General features: G+C 38.5%; 1 pseudogene; it reads right to left on the bottom strand.

The window, feature by feature from the left end:
• Positions 1 to 19,996: 19,996 nt before the first annotated feature.
• On the bottom strand, positions 19,997 to 20,946 carry LOC135227706 (putative olfactory receptor 8G3; annotated as a pseudogene).
• Between the last annotated feature and the right edge of the window lie 354 nt (positions 20,947 to 21,300).

Raw genomic sequence — 21,300 nt, 5'->3', positions numbered from 1 at the left:
AGTCACCTTATATGCATGGGAAAGCTAGGCAATGAATAAGGAAGACTGAAGAAGAATTGGTGCCTTTTAATTATAGTGCTGGTGAAGAACATTGACTACACAATGGACTAGCAAAAGAATGCACAAACTTATCTTGGAAGAAGTACAGCCAGAATGTTCCTTAGAGGGGAGGATGGTGAGACTTTATCTCGCATACTTTTGTCATGTTATTAGGAGGGATTGGTCCCTAGAGAAGGACATCATGCTTGGTAGAGAGTTAGCGAAAAAGAGGGGGATCCTAAACATGATGGATTGACACAGCAGATGCAACAATGGCTCAAGCATAATGATGATCATGAGGATGGCACAGGACAGAGTAGTGTTTCATTTTGTTGCATATAGTGTCGCTATGAATCCAAACTGACATGACACACCAAACAATAACAACAACATTATGTAATAAGGGTCTAATATCTAAAGTATGTAAAGGAGACTTGTTGGCGTAGTGGTTAAGTGCTCAGCTGTTAACCAAAAGTTTGGTTGGTCAAACTCACCAAATGGCTCCATGGGAGAAAAACCTGGTGATCTGCTCACGTAAAGATTACAGCCTAGGAATCCCTATAGGGTAATTCTTATCTGTCACATGGGTATCACTGTGAGCTGAAATTGACTTCATGGCACCTAATCACAAAAAAGTCTAGAATATGTTAAGAATTCTTAACACAAGAGTAAAAAGACAAACACCCAATGAAAATATGAGCAAAAAACTTGAATAAACATTTCTCTAAAAAGGATATACAAATGTCCTATAAACACATTAAAAGATCGTCAACATCATTAATCAATAAAAGAACAGCAGTAAAAACCAAATGAGACAACACTTCACACTGACTAGGATGACTATAATTGAAAAGATAGACAATAAGAAGTTTAGACAAGGAGAAACTGAAACCCTCACAATACATTGCTGGTGGGATTGTAAAATGGAGGAGCTGCTTAGGCAGCTCATCAAAATGCTAAATACAGGGTTAGCCAGCAGTTATACTCTTAGGTACATAGTCAAGAGACTGAAAACATATGTACACATAAAAACTTATACATGAATGGTCAGAGAAGAAATATTCATAATAAAAAGTGAAAATAGCCTAAATGTCCATAAAGTGATAAATAAGTAAAAAAAATGTGGTATATTGCAGAATAACATTCCATAAAAAGGAATGTTATTCTGCAATAAGAGGGAATGAAGTACTAAGACATGTCAAGTTATGAATTAAAAATATTCTGTTAAGTGAAAAAGCCATTCACAAAAGGCCAACAATTGTATGATTCCATTCATATGAAAACTTCAAAAGAGACTTGTAGAGACAGAAAAGAACTTAGTGTCTGCCAAGTGGTAGGGGGAGGGGAGAGTGAAGAGTGACTGCCAATGAGTGTGGGGATTGTTTTTGTGGGGATGATGAAAATGCTGAAAAATTAAATAGTTGTGAGAGTTGTACAACTCTATGAACATACTTAAAAACACTGATTCACACCCATTAAAAGGGGAAATTTTGTGGTATGTGATTATATGTCAAGGACGTTATAAATAATAAACCACCAGCACTACCAACACCACAGCAACAACCACAAAATAGTACCTCCAGGCTGAGAGTTTACCACCCTTCTCTAAGCCTTTCCCATTTAGGTTATACCTGGTATATACCACTTCATTTATTTCAAACATACCCTTAAGGTCTTGTCCAAACAATGAAGTATTCCCCTAGTCAAAAAAATGTATGCTATATTGCCTCAAAAACTGACTATCTTTTACAGTTATAGTCTTTTTCTCTCTCTCTCTCTAATACATTAGCAAGAAAAACATAGGACTTTGTAATCATGAATTGTAAGTTACATACCTGTGGTAGATATATATCTATTTAAATTTTTCTCCTGTGTCTTTTGTCAGAGAAAACAAATCAAGAAATATGGAAATAAGATAAACATAACTGAAAAACAAACCAAATCCATTCTTGTTGAGTCCATTTCAACTCATAAAGACCCTATAGAACAGGGTAGAACTGCCCCATAGGGTTTCTAAGACTTCAAATCTTTACAGAAGCAGACTCCCATGTCTTTCTCCCATCAAGCAGTTGGTGTTTTCTAACTGACAAACTTTCAATTAGCAGCTGAGCACTTAACCATGCACCATTAAAAAAAAAAAGAAAAACTAGTGCCTCCTTAAATGTAGCTTCCAAAAAAAAAAAAAACCCATTGCTATAGATTCCAAGTCATAGTGACCCTATAGTGTAGTGTAGAACTGCCCCATAGGATTTCCTATGTTGTAATATTTACTTGAGCAGATCACTGGGGCTTTTCTTCCATGGAGATGCTAGAGTCTGAACTTGGCTTCCAAGGGTTCTACCCAGTTCAATCATGGCCGAGGAGGCAAAACCGGAACAGGCCCCAATTTTTTAATTTGAGGTGAACTGGAACCATAACTAGAGGGGAAATTTATGGTTTGAAGTCCTGCTAGAAACTTAATCTCCCTCTTGGAAAACAAGGGCAGCATACGCATTGCATCGCAACAAACTCTCATGTCTGTCAGGTTTTGAGAAGAATTGGAAAAGGCGGTGCCTGTTCGAGATGGCAACTGACCACACCACTTTGAATGTGTGTCGCTCTCCTCAGTCCTGGCAATAATCCAGTCTCACACATCAGACTCCTGAACGGACTCACAACCCCTCTTCGTAGCCTCCCATTCCAGGACTTCAATCTGTAATTTTTCTCATTTCGGTTATGTTTCTGGATTACCCAAATTAAAAAAAAAAAATCGGGTCTACTCTGGATTCGCGTTGGCTGCCATGACTGAAATGATTCGAACCAGTTTGAAAAACTAATTTGAATCTCCAGCAAAGTCAGCATAATATTATTAATGTATGCTGACATTTTTTATTTTGAGTTTTGCTGGTTTGGTAGAATAAAAAGATATTATTGTCCTAGGTTTTCTTGATGTTAGTAAAGTAGTTGTTAAATCTCTTGTAATATTCTAATGTACAGGATGTGGTTATCTGCGGTGAATGAAAATACAGAAAAATACCTTATAAGTACATGAACTCAAAGAGCATCTTACGACTAAATATAAGTGAATAATCTATGATTATCATTCCATATGACTTTATACATAATCTTGTCTTGAAAAATCATCTTATGAATATCTGGATGAAGCCATAGAAGAAATTATTATAAAATTCATAGATAGTGTCAACATAGAAAAGAATAATGAGTACTTATATGATGATAATAATTCAAGAAGATATTGTTAGATATGGACTGATATTTAAAAGAATAGCTTTAGCAGTGATAAACATATTTTTTCTGTGAAATATAAATTCCTTCATTTCATGGACATTTGGGCACCCTCCACTAGTCAGAAATTATTTAGGGCACTCAAAATAGAGAGATGAATAGTATAGGATTCCCTGCTCTTCACGGTCTCACAGTCTAGAAAGAGAGAAGGGAAGACTAGAAACTGTAATAAATGTTAGGATTGCACAGGTCCTACAGGAAATAGTGAACATGGTACTAAATAAGAATGAGGGGTCATTGCAGAGGCATAGCAAGTGGGGGGAAGAAGGAGGCATTTGCTCCCAGCTGCAAATCCAAGAGGGCACGACACAAGGCACCAACTGACATACCAGGCACCACAAACATGAAAGGCACCTGGCTGAGGCAGCCAGACAAGAAGGGAAGAAGACATTTCTGCTGACATGTCACTGCCATCAAAGTCTTTTCTTGAAATTGGTATGTAGGGGGGTGCAATTTACAGATAGCCTCTGTGCACTGTTCATTTCCCTATGCTCCTGGATCATTGAAGGCTTCCAGGAGCAGCCTGAATCTAGAAGTATAAATAGGTGTTAGCCAGACTTGCAAAATGTTCAAAATTGAACTAACAGATCTTCATGTTCAAAAGATCTGCATCATGAGAAAAGACACCTGAAAATGCAATGAATCCCAAAGGATTCATTAAAAGGAACATAATACCCAGAATAAGGGACATGATATCCACACAGGATCAATTGCACCTGGTGAACTGTGCTTAGTTCTAGGTTCTATATTTTAGGATGGCCATTAACATATTATAACTATCCAGGAAAATTGAAGATTTGGATCAAGAAAATTTATAACAAATATCAACATGACTAATAACACAGTAGAGGGATTTGACTTATTATGTGTTACCTCAGATGGCAGACCTGCGACTAATGCCTCAACATCAGAACATTTCTAACAATAAATGTGTCTGAAAGTAGGATAGGTTGACATATGCAAAAAAAGATAATTTTCTGCCTTTGAATGCATTACAGGAAAAAATGAGTAACCATTTGACAGGTGGCTTTAAGAAATTCCTAAATTGTTGTAAGGAGGGTAAGACTTCATGAAGATCAAAAGGTCCTAGGACAGAGGGGAGTCAGGTACTCACCTTTTCTCTGCTTGGGGAGACCAAGTGCCCTCTGAAGGAAACAGCTCTTAGTAAAGTTAGTAGTGGCAGTTCTGAAGGTTCAGAATGCAGATCTCAGTTTTTGAGCTGCTCATGTAAAGAGTATGAGTCAAAACTCATGATTCCTTAGTCTAGCTCCCTCAGAGTGCTACCTGAGACAGTGGACAAAGCGGCATGTTTTTATCCAGGCATTGGATATACCAGAGGTCTCACCAAAAACATACGAATAGACAGTCCCTCAAGATTTCTGTTCATCAGGGATAAGCTATTGGGAAAAAGGAGCAATTAAAATTTTGTTTTCTTATCCTTCTTATGATGCTCCTGTTAGCTGCTTTGTGTACATGATATTCTCATTCATTAGGTTATTGAATAGAAATTAAGATTTAGTAGACATTGTTCTAGGAGGTCCTCATAACAACACCTTTCTACATGAATATAATTTCTGAGATATTTGAAAACATAATTTTAATCTTTTTCTGTTTCTTTAAGGTTTACAGAAGTAGTTCATTGTATTTCTTAGTGTTCTCTATAGTTTTGAAGACTATTTTTACTGAACACTTACTATGTACCACTCACAATTTTAAACTTGTTACTTGTATTAACAAATTCAATCCTCTCCCAGCCCAAGTTGAAAAATATTAATTTGAATCAAGTAGCAATTTCACATGATTTACCTTAGTATTTTACGCCCATTTAAAAAATAATGGAGCTGAGGCACAGAAAGGTAATTTGCTTACCCTTGCCCAGATAGATGAAATTTAGTTTGCTCATAAAATGATTACATTTAGTATACTGCATTTTTAAGGCATTCATTTAACACATGTGCAAAACGCCATGGTATCTTAGGATGCAAACTCACAAATACAAAACTGTATTTTTTAACAAATTTTCCTAGCTTAATATGTGTTTTGTAAAGAGATAACACTTACTCTGATGGGGCAGTGGTGAAAGCTACCTACTACTAACAGAAAGATCTTCTGTTCAAAACCACCAGTGGCTCCAAGAGAGAAAGATGTGGCACCTTGCTTCTGCAGAGGCTAATAGCCATGAAAACCCTATAGTGTTACTAGGAGTTGGAATTGACCTCATGGCAGTGTGTTGGGTTATTTTGGTTTTATACATCAAATAATATTTTAAGCACTCTACAACTTTAGACCTCCCATGTTTATTTATATGTATTATCCTCTTTTATGAATGAGGAAACTGAAGCACAGAAAGGTTGATCAACTTTTGAACATGAGAGTACTGTCAATAATTATGCAAAGACGACGGTTATAAACCAAAATTGCGCACGGTAAGCTGAGACTGTAAATTTGTTTTGTACAATTTATTTGTTTTCTTTGCAAATGTTGACAAAAGATGTGTCTCTTTGTAAAAATCTACATCACACTGGTGACTAGTAGTGTACTTAGACTGAAATCCATAATGCATGTTGCATATGCTCTACTAAACCCAATCTCTGCAATCTGTAACTTCCTCCTGTAGCAAACACACCTGGAATATATGATATAAAAACTGATGAGTATAGAAGACATGTAATGTTTGACTTCTAAAACCCTTCATATCTTTTAGTAGTATACACAGTCTTCTGACCTCTAACACTTCAGACATGAAGTCAAATTAAAGTAGTAGACCTATCATCATAGTCTACTGCTCTTTGGGCCACACGAGTGGAGTTAAAAAACAAACGAACAAACAAAAACCAAGCCCAACCCCATCTAGTTGATTCCAACTCATAATGACCCTATAGGACACAGAAGAACTGCCTCAAAGGGTTTCGAACCAGCAACAGGTAGATTCTAACTGCCAACCTTTTTGGTTAGCAGCCGAATGCTTAACCATTGTACCACCAGGGGTCCCTGGAATATTTTAAAAAAAAAAAAAAAGAATATTTTTTAAATTAGTCAATCACTGAGGAAAAATATCTCTGAGTCTCTATTAGCCATAAACATCACAGACTTTAATTCTCTTAGATGTAAGTCAAAATTCAGGAAAGAAATATTCACACTGAGTTTAAAATATCAATAACATTTATTGTTATATGAAGTGATGCCTTTATTTTGACCACTTTTCTGTATCTTGAGAGGTCATTGTAAGTCAGTTCCATTTGTAAGTGTTTACTATAATCTCTACATTTAGAGCAAATACAAGCATATCCATCCAGTGATACCAAATTCACACTTGCTCTTGGACCTACTTGCTTCCTTGTTATGAACAAAAAGGAAATCTCTCCAATTCTGTTATTCTCTGTTTTAGTTGGCTATATGCTCAGCTGGTGGAAGCAAGTGTTTGCCTTCTCTGTCAATATTAACCCACAGGTTGACCTCTATCACTCTCTACATACTGAGTATTCAGGAAAGGTCTTTCTGTAAGAGGAAAGAAGAAAATATATTCCTGTCATGACGTAAATAGTTAGTTCTGCTTCTACCAAAAGGCTGGGCATGTGTGGTGGGCTGTTCAGTTATGTACTTCCTCTCATTTGTCTAGAATGCACCATTTGTAAAAACACATTGACATTCATTACCTCATTTCAGTAAACCTGTGTAAAGATTTGGTGCAAATTATGATGGTTCAGGTTATGTGTCAACCTGGCTGGGCCATGATTCTCAGTGGTCTGGCAATTATGTTGTAGTTTGGCAGCTATGTAATGATGTAATTACCTCTATAATGAGATCTGAAATAATGTAATCACATCCATGATGAGATCTGTTATGAGCAGCCAATCAGTTGAAAGGGAGTTTTTTTTGGGTGTACTTGCATCCAATGTAGGCGAACCTTCTGGTAAAGCTCTAGGGCTTTTCTTTGTTCTGAAAGCTACAGCTGTCTCCTATTTATCTGACCTCCAGTTCTTGAGGCTTTAGCTATCTGCTTACCTGTCCATCTTAGTATTCCTCAGCCTCCACCGTCTCTGAGGCAGTGACCTGACAGCTTACCTTGGGTTAACCAACCCAGGCAGCTACGTCAGTCACGAGAAGCCTCCAGCCTAACCCACTGATTTGGGACTTATCGGCCTCTACAACTACATGAGTAGTTTCCTTGATGTAAATCTCTCTCTCTCTCTATGTATATATATACACATATATATATTGTCAGGTGCCCTCAAGTCGGTTCCAACACATAGTGACCCTATGTACAACAGAACAAAACACTACTTGGTCCTTCACCATTCTCACAATCATTGTTATGCTTAAGCCCGTTGTTGCAGCCACTATGTCAGTCTGTCTCATTGATGGCCTTCTCCTTTCTCACCAACCCTCTACTTCACCAAGTATGATGCCCTTCTCCAGGGACTGGTCCCTCCTGATAACATGTCCCAAATATGTGAGATGAAGCCTCGCCATCCCTGCTTCTAAGGTGCATTCTTGCTATACTTCTTCCAAGACAGATTTGTCCATTCCTTTGGCAGTCCATGGTATATTCAATATTCTTTGCCAGCACCATAATTCAAAGGTGTCAATTATTCTTCAGTCTTCCTTATTCATTGTCCACCTTTCACATTCATATGAGGTGATTGAAAATACCATGGCTTGGATTGGGCACACAATTGAATGTTCCTGAATTCCCATTCTTCACAATGTTGTTCATGATTTGTTATGATCTTCACAGTCAAATGCCTTTGCAGAGTCAATAAAACACAGGTAAACATCTTTCTGGTATTCTCGGCTTTAAGCCAGGATCCATCTGCATTAGCAATGATATCCCTGGTTCCACATTCTCTTCTGAATCCAGCTTGAATTTCTGGTAGTTCCCTGATGATATACTGCTGCAACTGCTTTTGAATGATCTTCAGGAAATTTTACTGATATTCTTCGATAATTTCCACATTCAATTGAATCACCTTCCTTTAGAAAGGGCATAAATCTGGATATCTTCCAGCCCAATTGGTCAGGTAGATGTCTTCCAAATTTTTTGGCATAGGCTTTTAGTGAGCACTTCTAAATCGCATCTGTTTTTTGAAACATCTCAGTTGATATTCCATCAATTGCTGGAGTCTTGTTTTTTGCCAGTGCCTTCAGTGCAACTTGGAGCTCTTCCTTCGGTATCATGGGTTTCCGATCATGTGCTACTGCCTGAAATGGATGAACAATGTCCAAATCTTTTTGGTACAGTGACTCTGTGTGTGCCTTATATATTCATTGTTTAATATTTTCACTGTAGAATCCTTCAATATTGCAACTGTAATACTCTTGTTAGTAAAACGTTATCTGTCAGTCACCATGCGTTGCCCGTCTCACTCACAAACTATCACTATTCCCAACAAATAATTACTCACATATTTAGTTATGGGAAGGTGTCCTTTTAAGAACCTTTTCCTACCAATGGGATTGACACAATATTCAACTATTTAAATACATAACACAAAACAATGCCCACTTTGCCTTTATTTTGGAGGCCGTTGTTGTTTTAGGTGCCATTGTGTCAGTTCCAACTCATAGCGACCCTATGCACAACAGAACGAAAAACTGCCCAGTCCTACACCATCCTTACAATACCTGTTATGCTTGAGCTCATTGTTGCAGCCACTGTGTCAATTCACCTCGTAGAGGGTCTTTCTCTTTCCCACTGACTATGTACTTTGCCAAGCATAATGTCCTTCTCCAGGGACTGATTCCTCCTGACAGCACGTCCAAAGTATGTAAGACACAGTCCCGCCATCCTTGCTTCCAAGGAGCATTCTGGTTGTACTTCTTCCAAGATGGATTTGTTCGTTCTTCTGGCAGTCCATGGTATGTTTAATATTCTTCACCAACACCACAATTCAAAGGCATCAGTTCTTCTTTGGTCTTCCTTATTCATTGTCCAGCTTTCACATGCATACGAAGCGATTGAAAGCACCACGGCTTGGGTCAGATGCACCTTAGTTTTCAAGGTGACATCTTTGCTCTTCAACACTTTGAAAAGGTCTTTTGCAGCAGATTTACCCAATGCAATGCATCTTCTGATATCCTAACTGCTGCTTACATGGCTTTCGATTGTGGATCCAAGTAAAATGAAATCCTTGACAACTGAATCTTTTCTTCGTTTATCATGATGTTGCTAATTGGTCCAGTTGTGAGGATTTTTGTTTTCTTTATGTTGAAGTGCAGTCCATACTGAAGGCCGTGGTCTTTGATCTTCATTAGTAAGTGCTCCAAGTCCTCTTCATTTTCATCAAGCAAGGTTGTGAATACCAGTGGCATAGCTTCCAGCAACACAGCAACATGTAAGCCCCCACAGTACGGCAAACTGGCAAACATGTGGGGGATTTGGGAGGCTAGAGTTACAGTAATTTTGATCTATGGAAAGTTTTGAATACTTCAGGTTTAACTCCAAATTTCTTTTAACAAAAACATTTAGAATGAGGCCCAAGAATTCTACCAACTAGCTTTAATTTTAATCTCTTTCACTTTTATTTATGACCACTAATGACTAGAGCAGAGAGCAGAGTACATCCCCTACTCATCTTATTTTGAGAACTTTATTGATTGAATGCTATAATCCACTTATGAAATAGGCCCAGCTTATAATTATGTAAAATATTGATAAGAAGTATGCTTACTCGGCCCTTATTATTGGAGAATAGAATTGAGATAACTTAGATCTGTAGAAAATTTGAGATGTTTCTATGCCCCCAAATCTATTTTATTAATGAAATTAATAAAGTTAATTAATGAAATTCAAGAAGAGAAAAATGACTTTCCAGTTAAGATATAACTCAAATGACTTTTAATTTTGATTTCCATTTTATTTAGGTTCATTAATAACTAGGTTTTACAATTAAGTACTCAACTACTAGCCAAAAGGTTCAAACCTACCCAGTAGCTTCTTGGGAGACAATCTTGGTGATAAGTTTTTAAAGGCTCACAGCCTTGAAAACTCTATGGAGCATTTCTATTTTGCATACGTGGCACCACTCTGAGTCAGTATCCTATGATGGGAACTAACAATAACTATGAAGACCAAAAAGCCCATTCCTGTGGAGCCAATTCCTATTCATAGCAACCCTATAGGACAGAGTAGAGCTTCCTCATAGAATTTCCAAGGCTGTAAATCCTTACAGAATCAGACTGCTATATCTTTCCTCAAGGGGAGCTGGTGAGTTCAAACTGCCAACATTTTACTTAGCAGCCAAATTCTTTAAACACTGTGCCACTGGGGCTCCTTAAAAATAACTATAATAGCAAAAATTAATTTTGATATAGCACAGAGAATAGAAAACACAGAATGGCATTCCAGGGAATCACAGTATCCTGCACATATGGGGCACATTGCTACCCTCTTGGGGGTAAGAAATCACTTCTTTCATTCACACATTCTATACATGCCTCTTTGATTTTGCTGTGAATACCATTATGAGTTTTAAGTTATAAGTGCCCCTGCCTTTGTATAATTAGCATTTATCATAGAAATGACCCTGAAATTACTCTCCTGTTAAAGAGAACAGATTAACAAATACTTGACTCCTACTTGAAAGCACTTAGGGAAAAACAAAAAAACAATCCGATGTTTTATGGTATGATTGTATTTACAGAATATTACAAATAGAAAATTCCAATTTACTTCTCAAGGATGCAGTTTTGTTGGTAGGACCCCACCTCTGCTCAAGGCACATTCTTTATATCATCCCAAACCAAACTCACAGCAGTTGAGTTAATTCCTACTCATAGCAACACAAAAGAACAGAGTAGTACTGCCCCATAGGGCTTCCAAGACTGTAAATCTTCACTGATGCAGATTGCTGTGTCTTTCTCCTGTGAATCAGGCTGGTCCAACCACTGACATTTCGGTTAGTAACCAAGCCCTTTAACCACTGCAACACCAGGGCTCCTCTTCACATCATAGGTTATTAAAATATATAGCTTTAAGATATGTTGAATATAATATTACTCACCATTATTTTAAGGGATGAGGTAGCTAAGGTTTTGATCTAATGACTCTTCTGAAGCTCAATATTTGTTGAATGATTGAATAACATTATACACATGCACACACATACAGAGATACACATGTATATCTACTTATCTGCTGAGAGTTTCTCAAAGTAAAAAGACTTTACACATAACTAATTCACTGAAATTAAGCTCTGTTTTGGGGTATAGAGTTCCAGTCTGGGGAAAGGCTTCCCTGATTAGGTTTTGTCCTGTTTTATTCCCCGGCCACACACACACTGCCCTGCTTAAATAATTAAATTAGTCAGTCTTGCTCTTAATCTAAGGGGTTGCAGTATTTTATTTTCTAAATCATTACCTAATTAATAAGTATTTCTGAAGAAAACTAGTAACTGCTCACATTATTCAATGGTGGTTTCATTTCTGTTTATTCACTTTTTTTATTGTTGTCAGAATTTTACTTTGTAAAATACTGAAATAAACATTTTGTTCCTTTACTGAAAATGTCTTCAATATGTTTTCATTTTCTATTGACTTCAGGACTAATTATGTTGAGTTTGACATTCAGAGTTTTCTGGCTCTGCTTTCAATCTAAATTGCCCATTTAATTCCTCTATCTTCCTTTCCAATTGAGATGCTTCAACAAACGGATGCAGCACTAGACGTGCTTACTTCTCTATGTCAAGACATTCAGAAGACAGCTTCCTGGCAGAATGACTGGAAGAGATCTATATTTGTACCCATTCCAAAGAAAGATGATAAAACAGAATTGTGGAATTATGGAATAATATCGTTTATATCATGCATGAGTAAAATTTTGCTGAAAATCATTAAAAAGCAGTTGTAGCAGTGGATCAAAAGGGAACTGCCAGAAGTTACAGCCAGATTCAGACAAGGATGGGGAACAAAAGGTATCACTGCTGAAGTCAAATGGATCTTGGCTGAAAGCAGAGCATGCCAATTAACTTATATTTTAGTGACTATGTATAAGCATTCAACTGTGTGGATCATAACAATTTATGGATAACACTACGAAGAATTGAAATTGAAGAACACTTAATTGTGCTCTTTAGGAACCTGTACACGCACCAAGAGCAGTTGTTTGAACAGAAGAAGGGAATACTGCGTGGTGTAAACTCAGGAAAGGTGGGCATCAAGTTTGTATCCTTTCTCCATACTTATTCAATCTGAATGCTCAGCAAATAATCTGATAAATTGGACTATATGAAGAAGAATGCAACATCACAATAGGCGGAAGACTCACTAACAACCTGCATTAGACAGGTGATACAAATGTTGCTTTGCTGAAAGTGAAAAGGACTTGAAACCCTAAGTTATAAAGGTCAAAGACTATATAGCCTTCAGATGGATGGCACTTGAACATAAGGAAACCAAAATCTTCCCAACTGGAGCAATAAGCAACATCATGATAAATGGGGAAAAATTTTGAAGTTGTCAAGGATTTCATTTTACCTGAATCCACAATCAACACTCATGGAAAGCAGCAGGCAAGAAATCAAACATCGTATTGCATTGCACAAATCTGTTGCAAAAGACCTCTTAAAGGGATAAAAAGCAAGACTTTGCTTTGAGGACTGAGGTGCACCTGACCCAAGCCGTGGTGTTTTCAATTTCCTCATATGCATGCCAAAGCTGCACAATGAGTAAGGAAGATCTTAGAAGAATTTACACCTTTGAATTATGGTGTTGGCGAAGAATATTAATTATACCATGAACTGCCAAAATAAGAAACAAATCTCTCATGAAGAAATACTGGTGGAGCCAAGAAGGAGGAACAGACACGCTTCCGTCGAGCCCTCTTTACAACAAAGACCAGAAAAAACAAGTGAAATGCGTATATTTGTGACAAGCTGAGAGACCTGAGGATCAAAGGCAAGCTTCGAGAACGAACGGAGGGGCAGGGGAAGGAAGAGGTCGTTCAGAAGTGGAGAGGAGTCACCGGACCTGAATCGCGGAGAGCCCTCAGGCACCATTCCCCAGCGGCAGCTGCAGCAGCCGCGGGCTGGTACTAGCATTCAGCCGCAGTTTCCTCAGGGAGAAGCAGGCAGCCACACAGCCCACTCATACCTCCGGAATCTGAGGAGAACGGAGCTCTCTGCAAAAGCTAAGTACTCGCGTATATTTTATCGGGCCCCCCCTCACCCCCAAGCCAGCTTCAGCAGCTGAATCCCTGGTCCTGAGGTAGACCCTGGTGAGCACCTAGAGCCATCCTCCCGGCCTTGAAGAAGGAAAAAAATTGCAACTGGGGGGAAAAGATAATTTGCTAGCTCAATTAACCAGGGGATCTCAGGACAGAAGAGGCTTCTGTCCAGGCATAAACCGTCCGGGGACCTTGAGCACCTTTCCCTTCTGCATGGACCTGTGTGGGCCTATTTTGGAAGAATAGGCCCTTGCTGGCAGACTCCAACCATTACAGCTGTGTGGTGGAGAGGTGGGTGTTTGACGTTTGACATTGCTTTGCCTATTAAACAAGGCCCTCACCTACCCACATCAGGGACCTAAGGACTGGTAGCTCCACTCAGGTCACCCAGCCACCCGTGACAGGGGTCCAAAGATAACTCATACCTCCCAGTCCTTACAACCCAAAACTAGGTGCCCATGGTCCCTCTGCAGAACCCACCCAGCAGCATGCTCTAGGGAAGAGAGACGCGTTTTCCTCAGAGACACTTGGGGGTCTGTTCTAAACCCCCTGCCTTGTTCAGAGCGTGATCCCCTGCTGCAATCAGATACTGGTGTATATGCTAATCACCCCTACCCCTCTAAGACTGTAGGACAGAGCCTGTTTCACACACTTGATATCAGCTACCTGGAAACCTGAGATGAATTCATACAAGTAAACTGAATGGACTCCTAGACTGATACACCTGAAAATGGCTCTAGCCAACTGGGGACAGGATACCAGAGCTCCAAAGGTGAAAATAATCAAGATAGCTCACTCAAGCAACCCACAGGGGTATACCAAAACAAAACAAAGCAAGCAGCTACGACATAGTAAGCAAGCATAAACTAATTAAATAACTTATAGATGGCTCGGAGACAACAGTCAATATCAAGTCACATAAAGAAACGGACCACACAGACCATGATCACCTCAACAGACTCTCAAAACAAAGAATCCAGGGATCTTTTAGATGAAAGTGCATTCCTGGAATTACCAGATGCTGAATACAAAAGTTTAATATACAGAACCCTTCCAGACATCAGGAAGGAAATGAGGCAATATGCAGAACAAGCCAAGGAACACACAGATAATGCAACTGAAGAAATTAGAAAGATTATTCAGCAACATAATGAATAGTTTAATAAGCTGGAAAAATCCACAGACAGACAGCAATCAGAAATTCAGAAGCTTAACAATAAAATTACAGAATTAGAAAACTCAATAGAAAGTCAGGGGAGAGAATTGAGTAAGTAGAAGCTAGAATTTCTGAACTTGAAGATAAATCACTTGGCACTAATATATTTGAAGAAAAATAAGATAAAAGAATTTTAAAAAAATGAAGAAATCTTAAGAATCATGTGGGACTCTATCAAGAAAAATAACCTACAAGTGACTGGAGCACCAGAACAGGGAGAGATAACAGAAAATACAGAGAAAATTGTTGAGGATTTCTTGGCAGAAAACTTCCCTGATATTGTGAAAGATGAGAAGATATCTATCCAAGATGCTCATTGAACTCCACATAAGGTAGATCTTAACAGAATCTCACCAAGACATATTATAATCGAGCTTGCCAAAACCAAAGATAAAGAGAGAACTACAAGAGCAGGGAGCAATAAACGAAAAGTCACCTACAAAGGAGAGCCAATAAGAATAAGCTGGAACTACTCGGCAGAAAAGATGCATGCACGAAGGCAATGGGATGACACATTTTAAAAAATTGAAGGAAAAAAATTGACGGCCAAGGATCATATATCCAACTGAAATTAAAAGAATCATCAGATTACTATGAAAAACTATACAAACAAATTTGAAAATCTAGAAGAAATGGGTGAATTCCTAGAAACCCACTACCTACCTAAACTAACTCAAACAGAGGTAGAACAACTAAGTAGGCCCATAACAAAAGAAGAGATTGAAAAGGTAATCAAAAAACTCCCAACAAAAAAATGCCCTGGTCCGGATGGCTTCACCCCAGAGTTCTACCAAACATTCAGAGAAGAGTTAACTCCACTACTACTAAAGGTATTTCAGAGCATAGAAAAGGAGGGAATACTACCAAACTCATTCTATGAAGCCACCATATCCCTGATACCAAAACCAGGTAAAGACACCACAAGAAAAGAAAATTATAGACCTATATCCTTCATGAACGTAGATGCAAAAATCCTCAACGAAATTCTAGCCAATAGAACTTAACAACATGTCAAAAAAATAATTCACCATGACCAAGTGGGATTCATACCAGGTATGCAGGGATGTTCAACATTAGAAAAAAATTAATGTAATCCACCACATAAATAAAACAAAAGACAAGAATCACATTATTTTATCAATTGATGCAGAAAAGGCATTTGACAAAGTTCCACACTCATTCATGATAAAAACTTTCAACAAAATAGGAATAGAAGGAAAATTTCTTGACATAATAAAGGGTGTCTATACAAAGCCAACAGCTAACATCACCCTAAGTGGAGAGAGCCTGAAAACATTCCCAATGAGATTTGGAACCAGACCAGGATGCCCTTTGTCACCACTCTTATTCAACATCGTGCTGGAAGCCCTAGTCAGAGCAAGTAGGCTGGATAAAGAAATAAAGGGCATCCAGATTGGCAAGGAAGAAGTCAAAGTATCTCTATTTGCAGGTAACATGATCTTATGCACAGAAAATCCTAAGGAATCCTCCAGAAAACTACTGAAACTAATAGAAGAGTTCAGCAGAGTACAGGGATAAAAGATAAATACACAAAAATCAGTTGGACTCCTCTACACCAACAAAAGGAACATCGAAGAGGAAATCACCAAATCAATGTCTCTACAGTAGCCCCCAAGAAGATAAAATACTTAGGGATAAATCTTACCAGAGATGTAAAAGACTTATACAAGGAACACTACAGTACACTTCTGCAAGAAACCAAAAGAGACTTACATAAGTGGAAGAACATACCTTGCTCATGAATAGAAAGACTTAACATTATAAAAATGTCTATTCTACCAAAAGCCATCTATACATTTAATGCAATACTGATCCAAATCTCAATGACATTCTTTAAAGAACTTGAGAAACAAATCACCAGCTTCCCATGGAAGGGAAAGAGGCCCTGGATAAATAAGGCATTACTGAAAAAGAAGAACAAAGTGGGAGGCCTTACTTTACCTGATTTTGGAACCTATTATACCACCACAGTAGTCAAAACAGCCTGGTACTGGTTCAACAACAGATACATGGACCAATGGAAGAGAATTGAGAATCCAGACATAAATCCATCCACGTATGAGCAGTTGATATTTGACAAATGCCCCAAAACAGTTAAATGGGGAAAAGACAGTCTTTTTAACAAATGGTGCTGGCATAACTGGATATCCATCTGCATAAAAATGAAACAAGACCCATACCTCACTCCATGCTCAAAAACTAACTCAAAATTGATCAAAGACCTACGTATAAAATCTAAAATGATAAAGATCATAGAAGAAAAAATAGGGACAACGTTAGGGGCCCTAATACATGGCATAAACAGTATATAAAACATTATTAAGAATGCAGAAGAAGAACTAGATAAGTGGGAGCTCCTAAAAATCAAACACCTATGCTCATCCAAAGACTTCACCAAAAGAGTAAAAAGATTACCTACGGACTGGGAAAAAGTTTTTAGCTATGACATTTCTGATCAGTGCCTGATCTCTAAAATCTACATGATACTGCAAAAACAACTGCAAAAAGACAAATAACCTAATTAAAAAATGGCAAAAGATATGAATAGACACTTCACTTAAGAAGACATTCAGGTAGCTAACAGATATATGAGGAAATGTTCACGATCATTAGCCATTAGAGAAATGCAGATCAAAACTACAATGACATTTCATCTCACTCCAACAAGGCTGGCATTAATTCAAAAAAACACATAATAATAAATGTTGGAAAGGCTGTGGAGAGATTGGAACACTTCTACACTGCTAGTGGGAGTGTCAAATGGTACAACCACTTTGGAAATCGATTTGGCACTTCTTTAAAAACCTAGAAATAGAGCTACCATACTATCCAGCAACCCCTCTCCTTGGAATATATCCTAGAGAAATAAGAGCCTTTACTTGAACTGGTATATGCACACCCATGTTTATTGCAGCACTGTTTACAATAGCAAAAACATGGAAGCAACCAAGGTGCCCATCAACAGATGAATGGATAAATAAATTATGGTATATTCACACAATGGAATATTATGCATCAATAAAAAATAGTGAGGAATCTGTGAAACATTTCATAACATGGAGGGACCTGGAAGGCATTACACTGAGTGAAATTAGTTGCAAAAGGACAAATATTACATAAGAACACTATTATAAGAACTTGAGAAATAGTTTAAACTGAGAAGAAAACATTCTTTTGTGGTTACAAGAGGGGGGATGGAGGGAGGGTGGGAGAGGGGCATTCATTAATTAGATAGTAGATAAGAATTACTTTAGGTGAAGGGAAAGACAGCACACAATACAAGTCAGCACAATTGGACTAAAGAAAAAGCAAAGAAGTTTCCTGAATAAACTGAATGCTTTGAAGGCCAGCATGGCAGGGGCAGGGGGTTAGGGACCATGGTTTCAGGGGACATCTAAGTCAATTGGCATAATAAAATCTATTAAGAAAACATTCTGCACCCCACTTTGAAGAGTGGCGTCTGGGGTCTTAAACCCTACCAATCAGCCATCTAAGGTGCATCAATTAGTCTCAACCCACCTGGATCAAAGGAGAATGAAGAACACCAAGGACACAAGATGATTACGAGCCCAAGAGACGGAAAGGGACACATAAACCAGAAACTACATCATCCCGAGACCAGAGGAACTAGATGGTGCCCAGCTACAACCGATGACTGCCCTGACAGGGAACACAACAGAAAACCCCTGAGGGAGCAGGAGAGCAGTGGGATGCAGACCCCAAATTCTCATAAGACCAGACTTAATGGTCTGACTGAGACTAGAAGGACCCTGGTGGTCATGGCCCCCAGATCTTCTGTTGGCCCAGGACAGGAAACATTCCTGAAGACAACTCTTCAGACATGGATTAGACTGGACAATGTGTTGTAAAGGGATGCTGGTGAGGAGTGAGCTTCTTGGATTAGGTGGACACTTGAGAGTATGTTGGCATCTCCTGCCTGGAGGGAAGATGAGATGGTGGAGAGGGTTAGAAGCTGGCGAAATGGACACAAAAAGAGAGAGTGGAGGGAGAGAGTAATTGGGAGTGTGTAGCATAGGGTCGCTATGAGTCCGAAACGACTCGATAGCACTATTTTTTTTTTTTTTTTTTGCAAGGTGTATGTGGGTTTTTGTGTGAGAGGCTGACTTGATTTGTAAACTTTCACTTAAAGCACAATAAAAATTATAAAAAAAGAAATGCTAGCAGAACAGTTCTTAGGAACATGATGGCAAAACCTCGTCTCAAGTACTTTGGACATGTTACCAGGAGGGACAAATCCCTGGAAAAGGATATTATGCTTGGTAAAGTAGAGTCTCAGTGAAAAAGAGTAAAACCGTCAATAAGATGGATTGATACAATGGTTGCAACAATGGACTCAAGTATAACAAAGATTGTGAGGATGGTGGAGGACCAGGCAATGTTTCATTCTTTTGTATGTAGGGTCTCTATATGAGTTGGAACTGATGTCACAACACCTAACAACAATAAGAACGACACACTTAGTGAACAGCAGAAGTCATATCCCACTGCCGTCGAGTCGATTCCAACTCATAGCGACCCTAAGGGACAGAGTAGAACTGCCCCATAGAGTTTCCATGGAGTGCCTGGCGGATTCGAACTGCTGACCTCTTGGTTAGCAGCTGTAGCACTTAACCACTACACCTCCAGGGTTTCCATTAGAAGTCATATAGGGAGCTAGTAATAGTTGGTGTGTAGAGAATTCTTAGGGAGTCCTTAGACCTCCCACAATTACCTTTGTCTGATTAGCACTTTGAGTGTAATCATGAATCTTGGAGTCAAGCTTCTCAAGTTTGTTTGCAGGCTTAATTGCTTTTTGTTTGAGACTTGAGACAGGTTATGCAAACTCTTTAAGATGTGATTTCTTCAATTCTGAAAGGGGCATACTAATAGTACTTGACTTGTGGGAATACTGTAAATAACAAATAAAGTGATGCACTTAAGTTGTTTGGTAGAGGGTTTGACATCTTGTAAAATCTCAAGAATGTATGTTACTGTCATTATTATAATCATCATCAATGTTGTTCTTTTTTGCTTGTATATGATCGAAAAATGAAACCACGACTCTCGTGATTCTGAACAGCCTTTAATTTTACTCTCCAAATTTCTATATATATACTCATTGCAATACAGGCTTGAAGGAAGAGGTAGCCTGAAGAGGATTTTGGGGCATATATTATATAGGGGAAAGAAGTGTCAATGAACCCACAAATTTCAATAATTAACTGAAGAAATTACATATATTGGCAAACAAAAGACCTGTTTCTGATAAGACATTACAGCATTGATTCTATTCGTGAGCATACTTTAGTTTCTAGAATTTTTTTCAGGACAAATTTGACATCCTTATTCTTCAGATGGTAGATCAAGGGGCTCAGCATGGGCACAACAATAGTGTAGAACACAGAGGACACTTCACCTTGGTCCGTGGAGCTGACATTTGATGGATGCAGGTACATGAATGCTGCAGAACCATAGAAGATCATGACAGCCAAGATATGGGAGCTGAAGAGTTAAAGGCTTCAGACCTGCCCTCAGTGGAGCAAACGTGGAGAATGCTACTAATGATAAAGGTGTAGGAAGCAAACATAGTTAAGGCAGGAGTCAAAATGTTAAATGCACTCAGACCCAGAGCCAATAATTCATTGACATAGATGCTGGAGCAAGATAACTCCAGGAGTAAAAACAGATCACAGAAATAATGGTTAACCACATTGGTCTTGCAGAAGAAGTTTTAACATAAAACCTGTGTGAATTGTAGACCCAATGATGCCCAAAATATACATCCCACTGTGAGCCAGAAGCATATATGATAAGACATGATAACATTATAAAACAAGGGGTTACAGATGGCAACATAGCACTCATATGCCATTGCAGCCAGCATGTGACACTCTGCAGTAGCAAAAATGAGGAAGAAATAGAGCTGAGACATGCATTCAGGGTAGGAAATGGTGTTCATCTCTGTCAAAAACCTCACCAGCATTTTGGGGGTAGTGACAGCGGAATGGCAGAGATCAATGAAGGACAAACTGCTTTGGAAATAGTACATGGTGGTATGCAGGTGAGAACTGAGTCCAGTTAGCATGATCACGCCCAGGTTCCCTACCACTGTGACCACATAGATTCCTAGGAAGGGGAACAATAGGGGCAGCTGGAATTCAGGATGTTCTGTTAGCCCAGGGAGGATGAACTCAGTTACTAAGGAATGATTTCTATGGTACATTTTCCTCTCAACAGGTTCTAAAACAGAGAAAATAAGTTCACTTGTGTGTGTGTGTGTGCAAGTGTATGCACGTGTGTGTGTGTGGAGGGGAGAAAGTCATTCTGTGAAGATCCTTATTTTTACTCTTATCAGAAGAGATTAATATTCCAGAGATCTCTTGCGTTCCTTTGGTTGAGCACAGAAGGAATTATAGACTTCAAAGAGCTTCTAAAGAAGATATAAATTTTTAAGAGAAAGCACAAATTTGTGAATTTTTTTGATCGGTCAGAAGGAATGCTACTAGTTGTTTTTTTCTCAAGGCTTTTTTCTTCTGCTCCCATATTCTTTATGTTTACATTAAAAATCATACATATT

Source organism: Loxodonta africana, chromosome 15 (genome assembly GCF_030014295.1).
Source record: "Loxodonta africana isolate mLoxAfr1 chromosome 15, mLoxAfr1.hap2, whole genome shotgun sequence".
Taxonomy (NCBI): domain Eukaryota; kingdom Metazoa; phylum Chordata; class Mammalia; order Proboscidea; family Elephantidae; genus Loxodonta; species Loxodonta africana.
The sequence above is the reverse complement of the archived record's forward strand: the minus strand, read 5'-3'. Positions and strand labels throughout refer to the sequence as shown.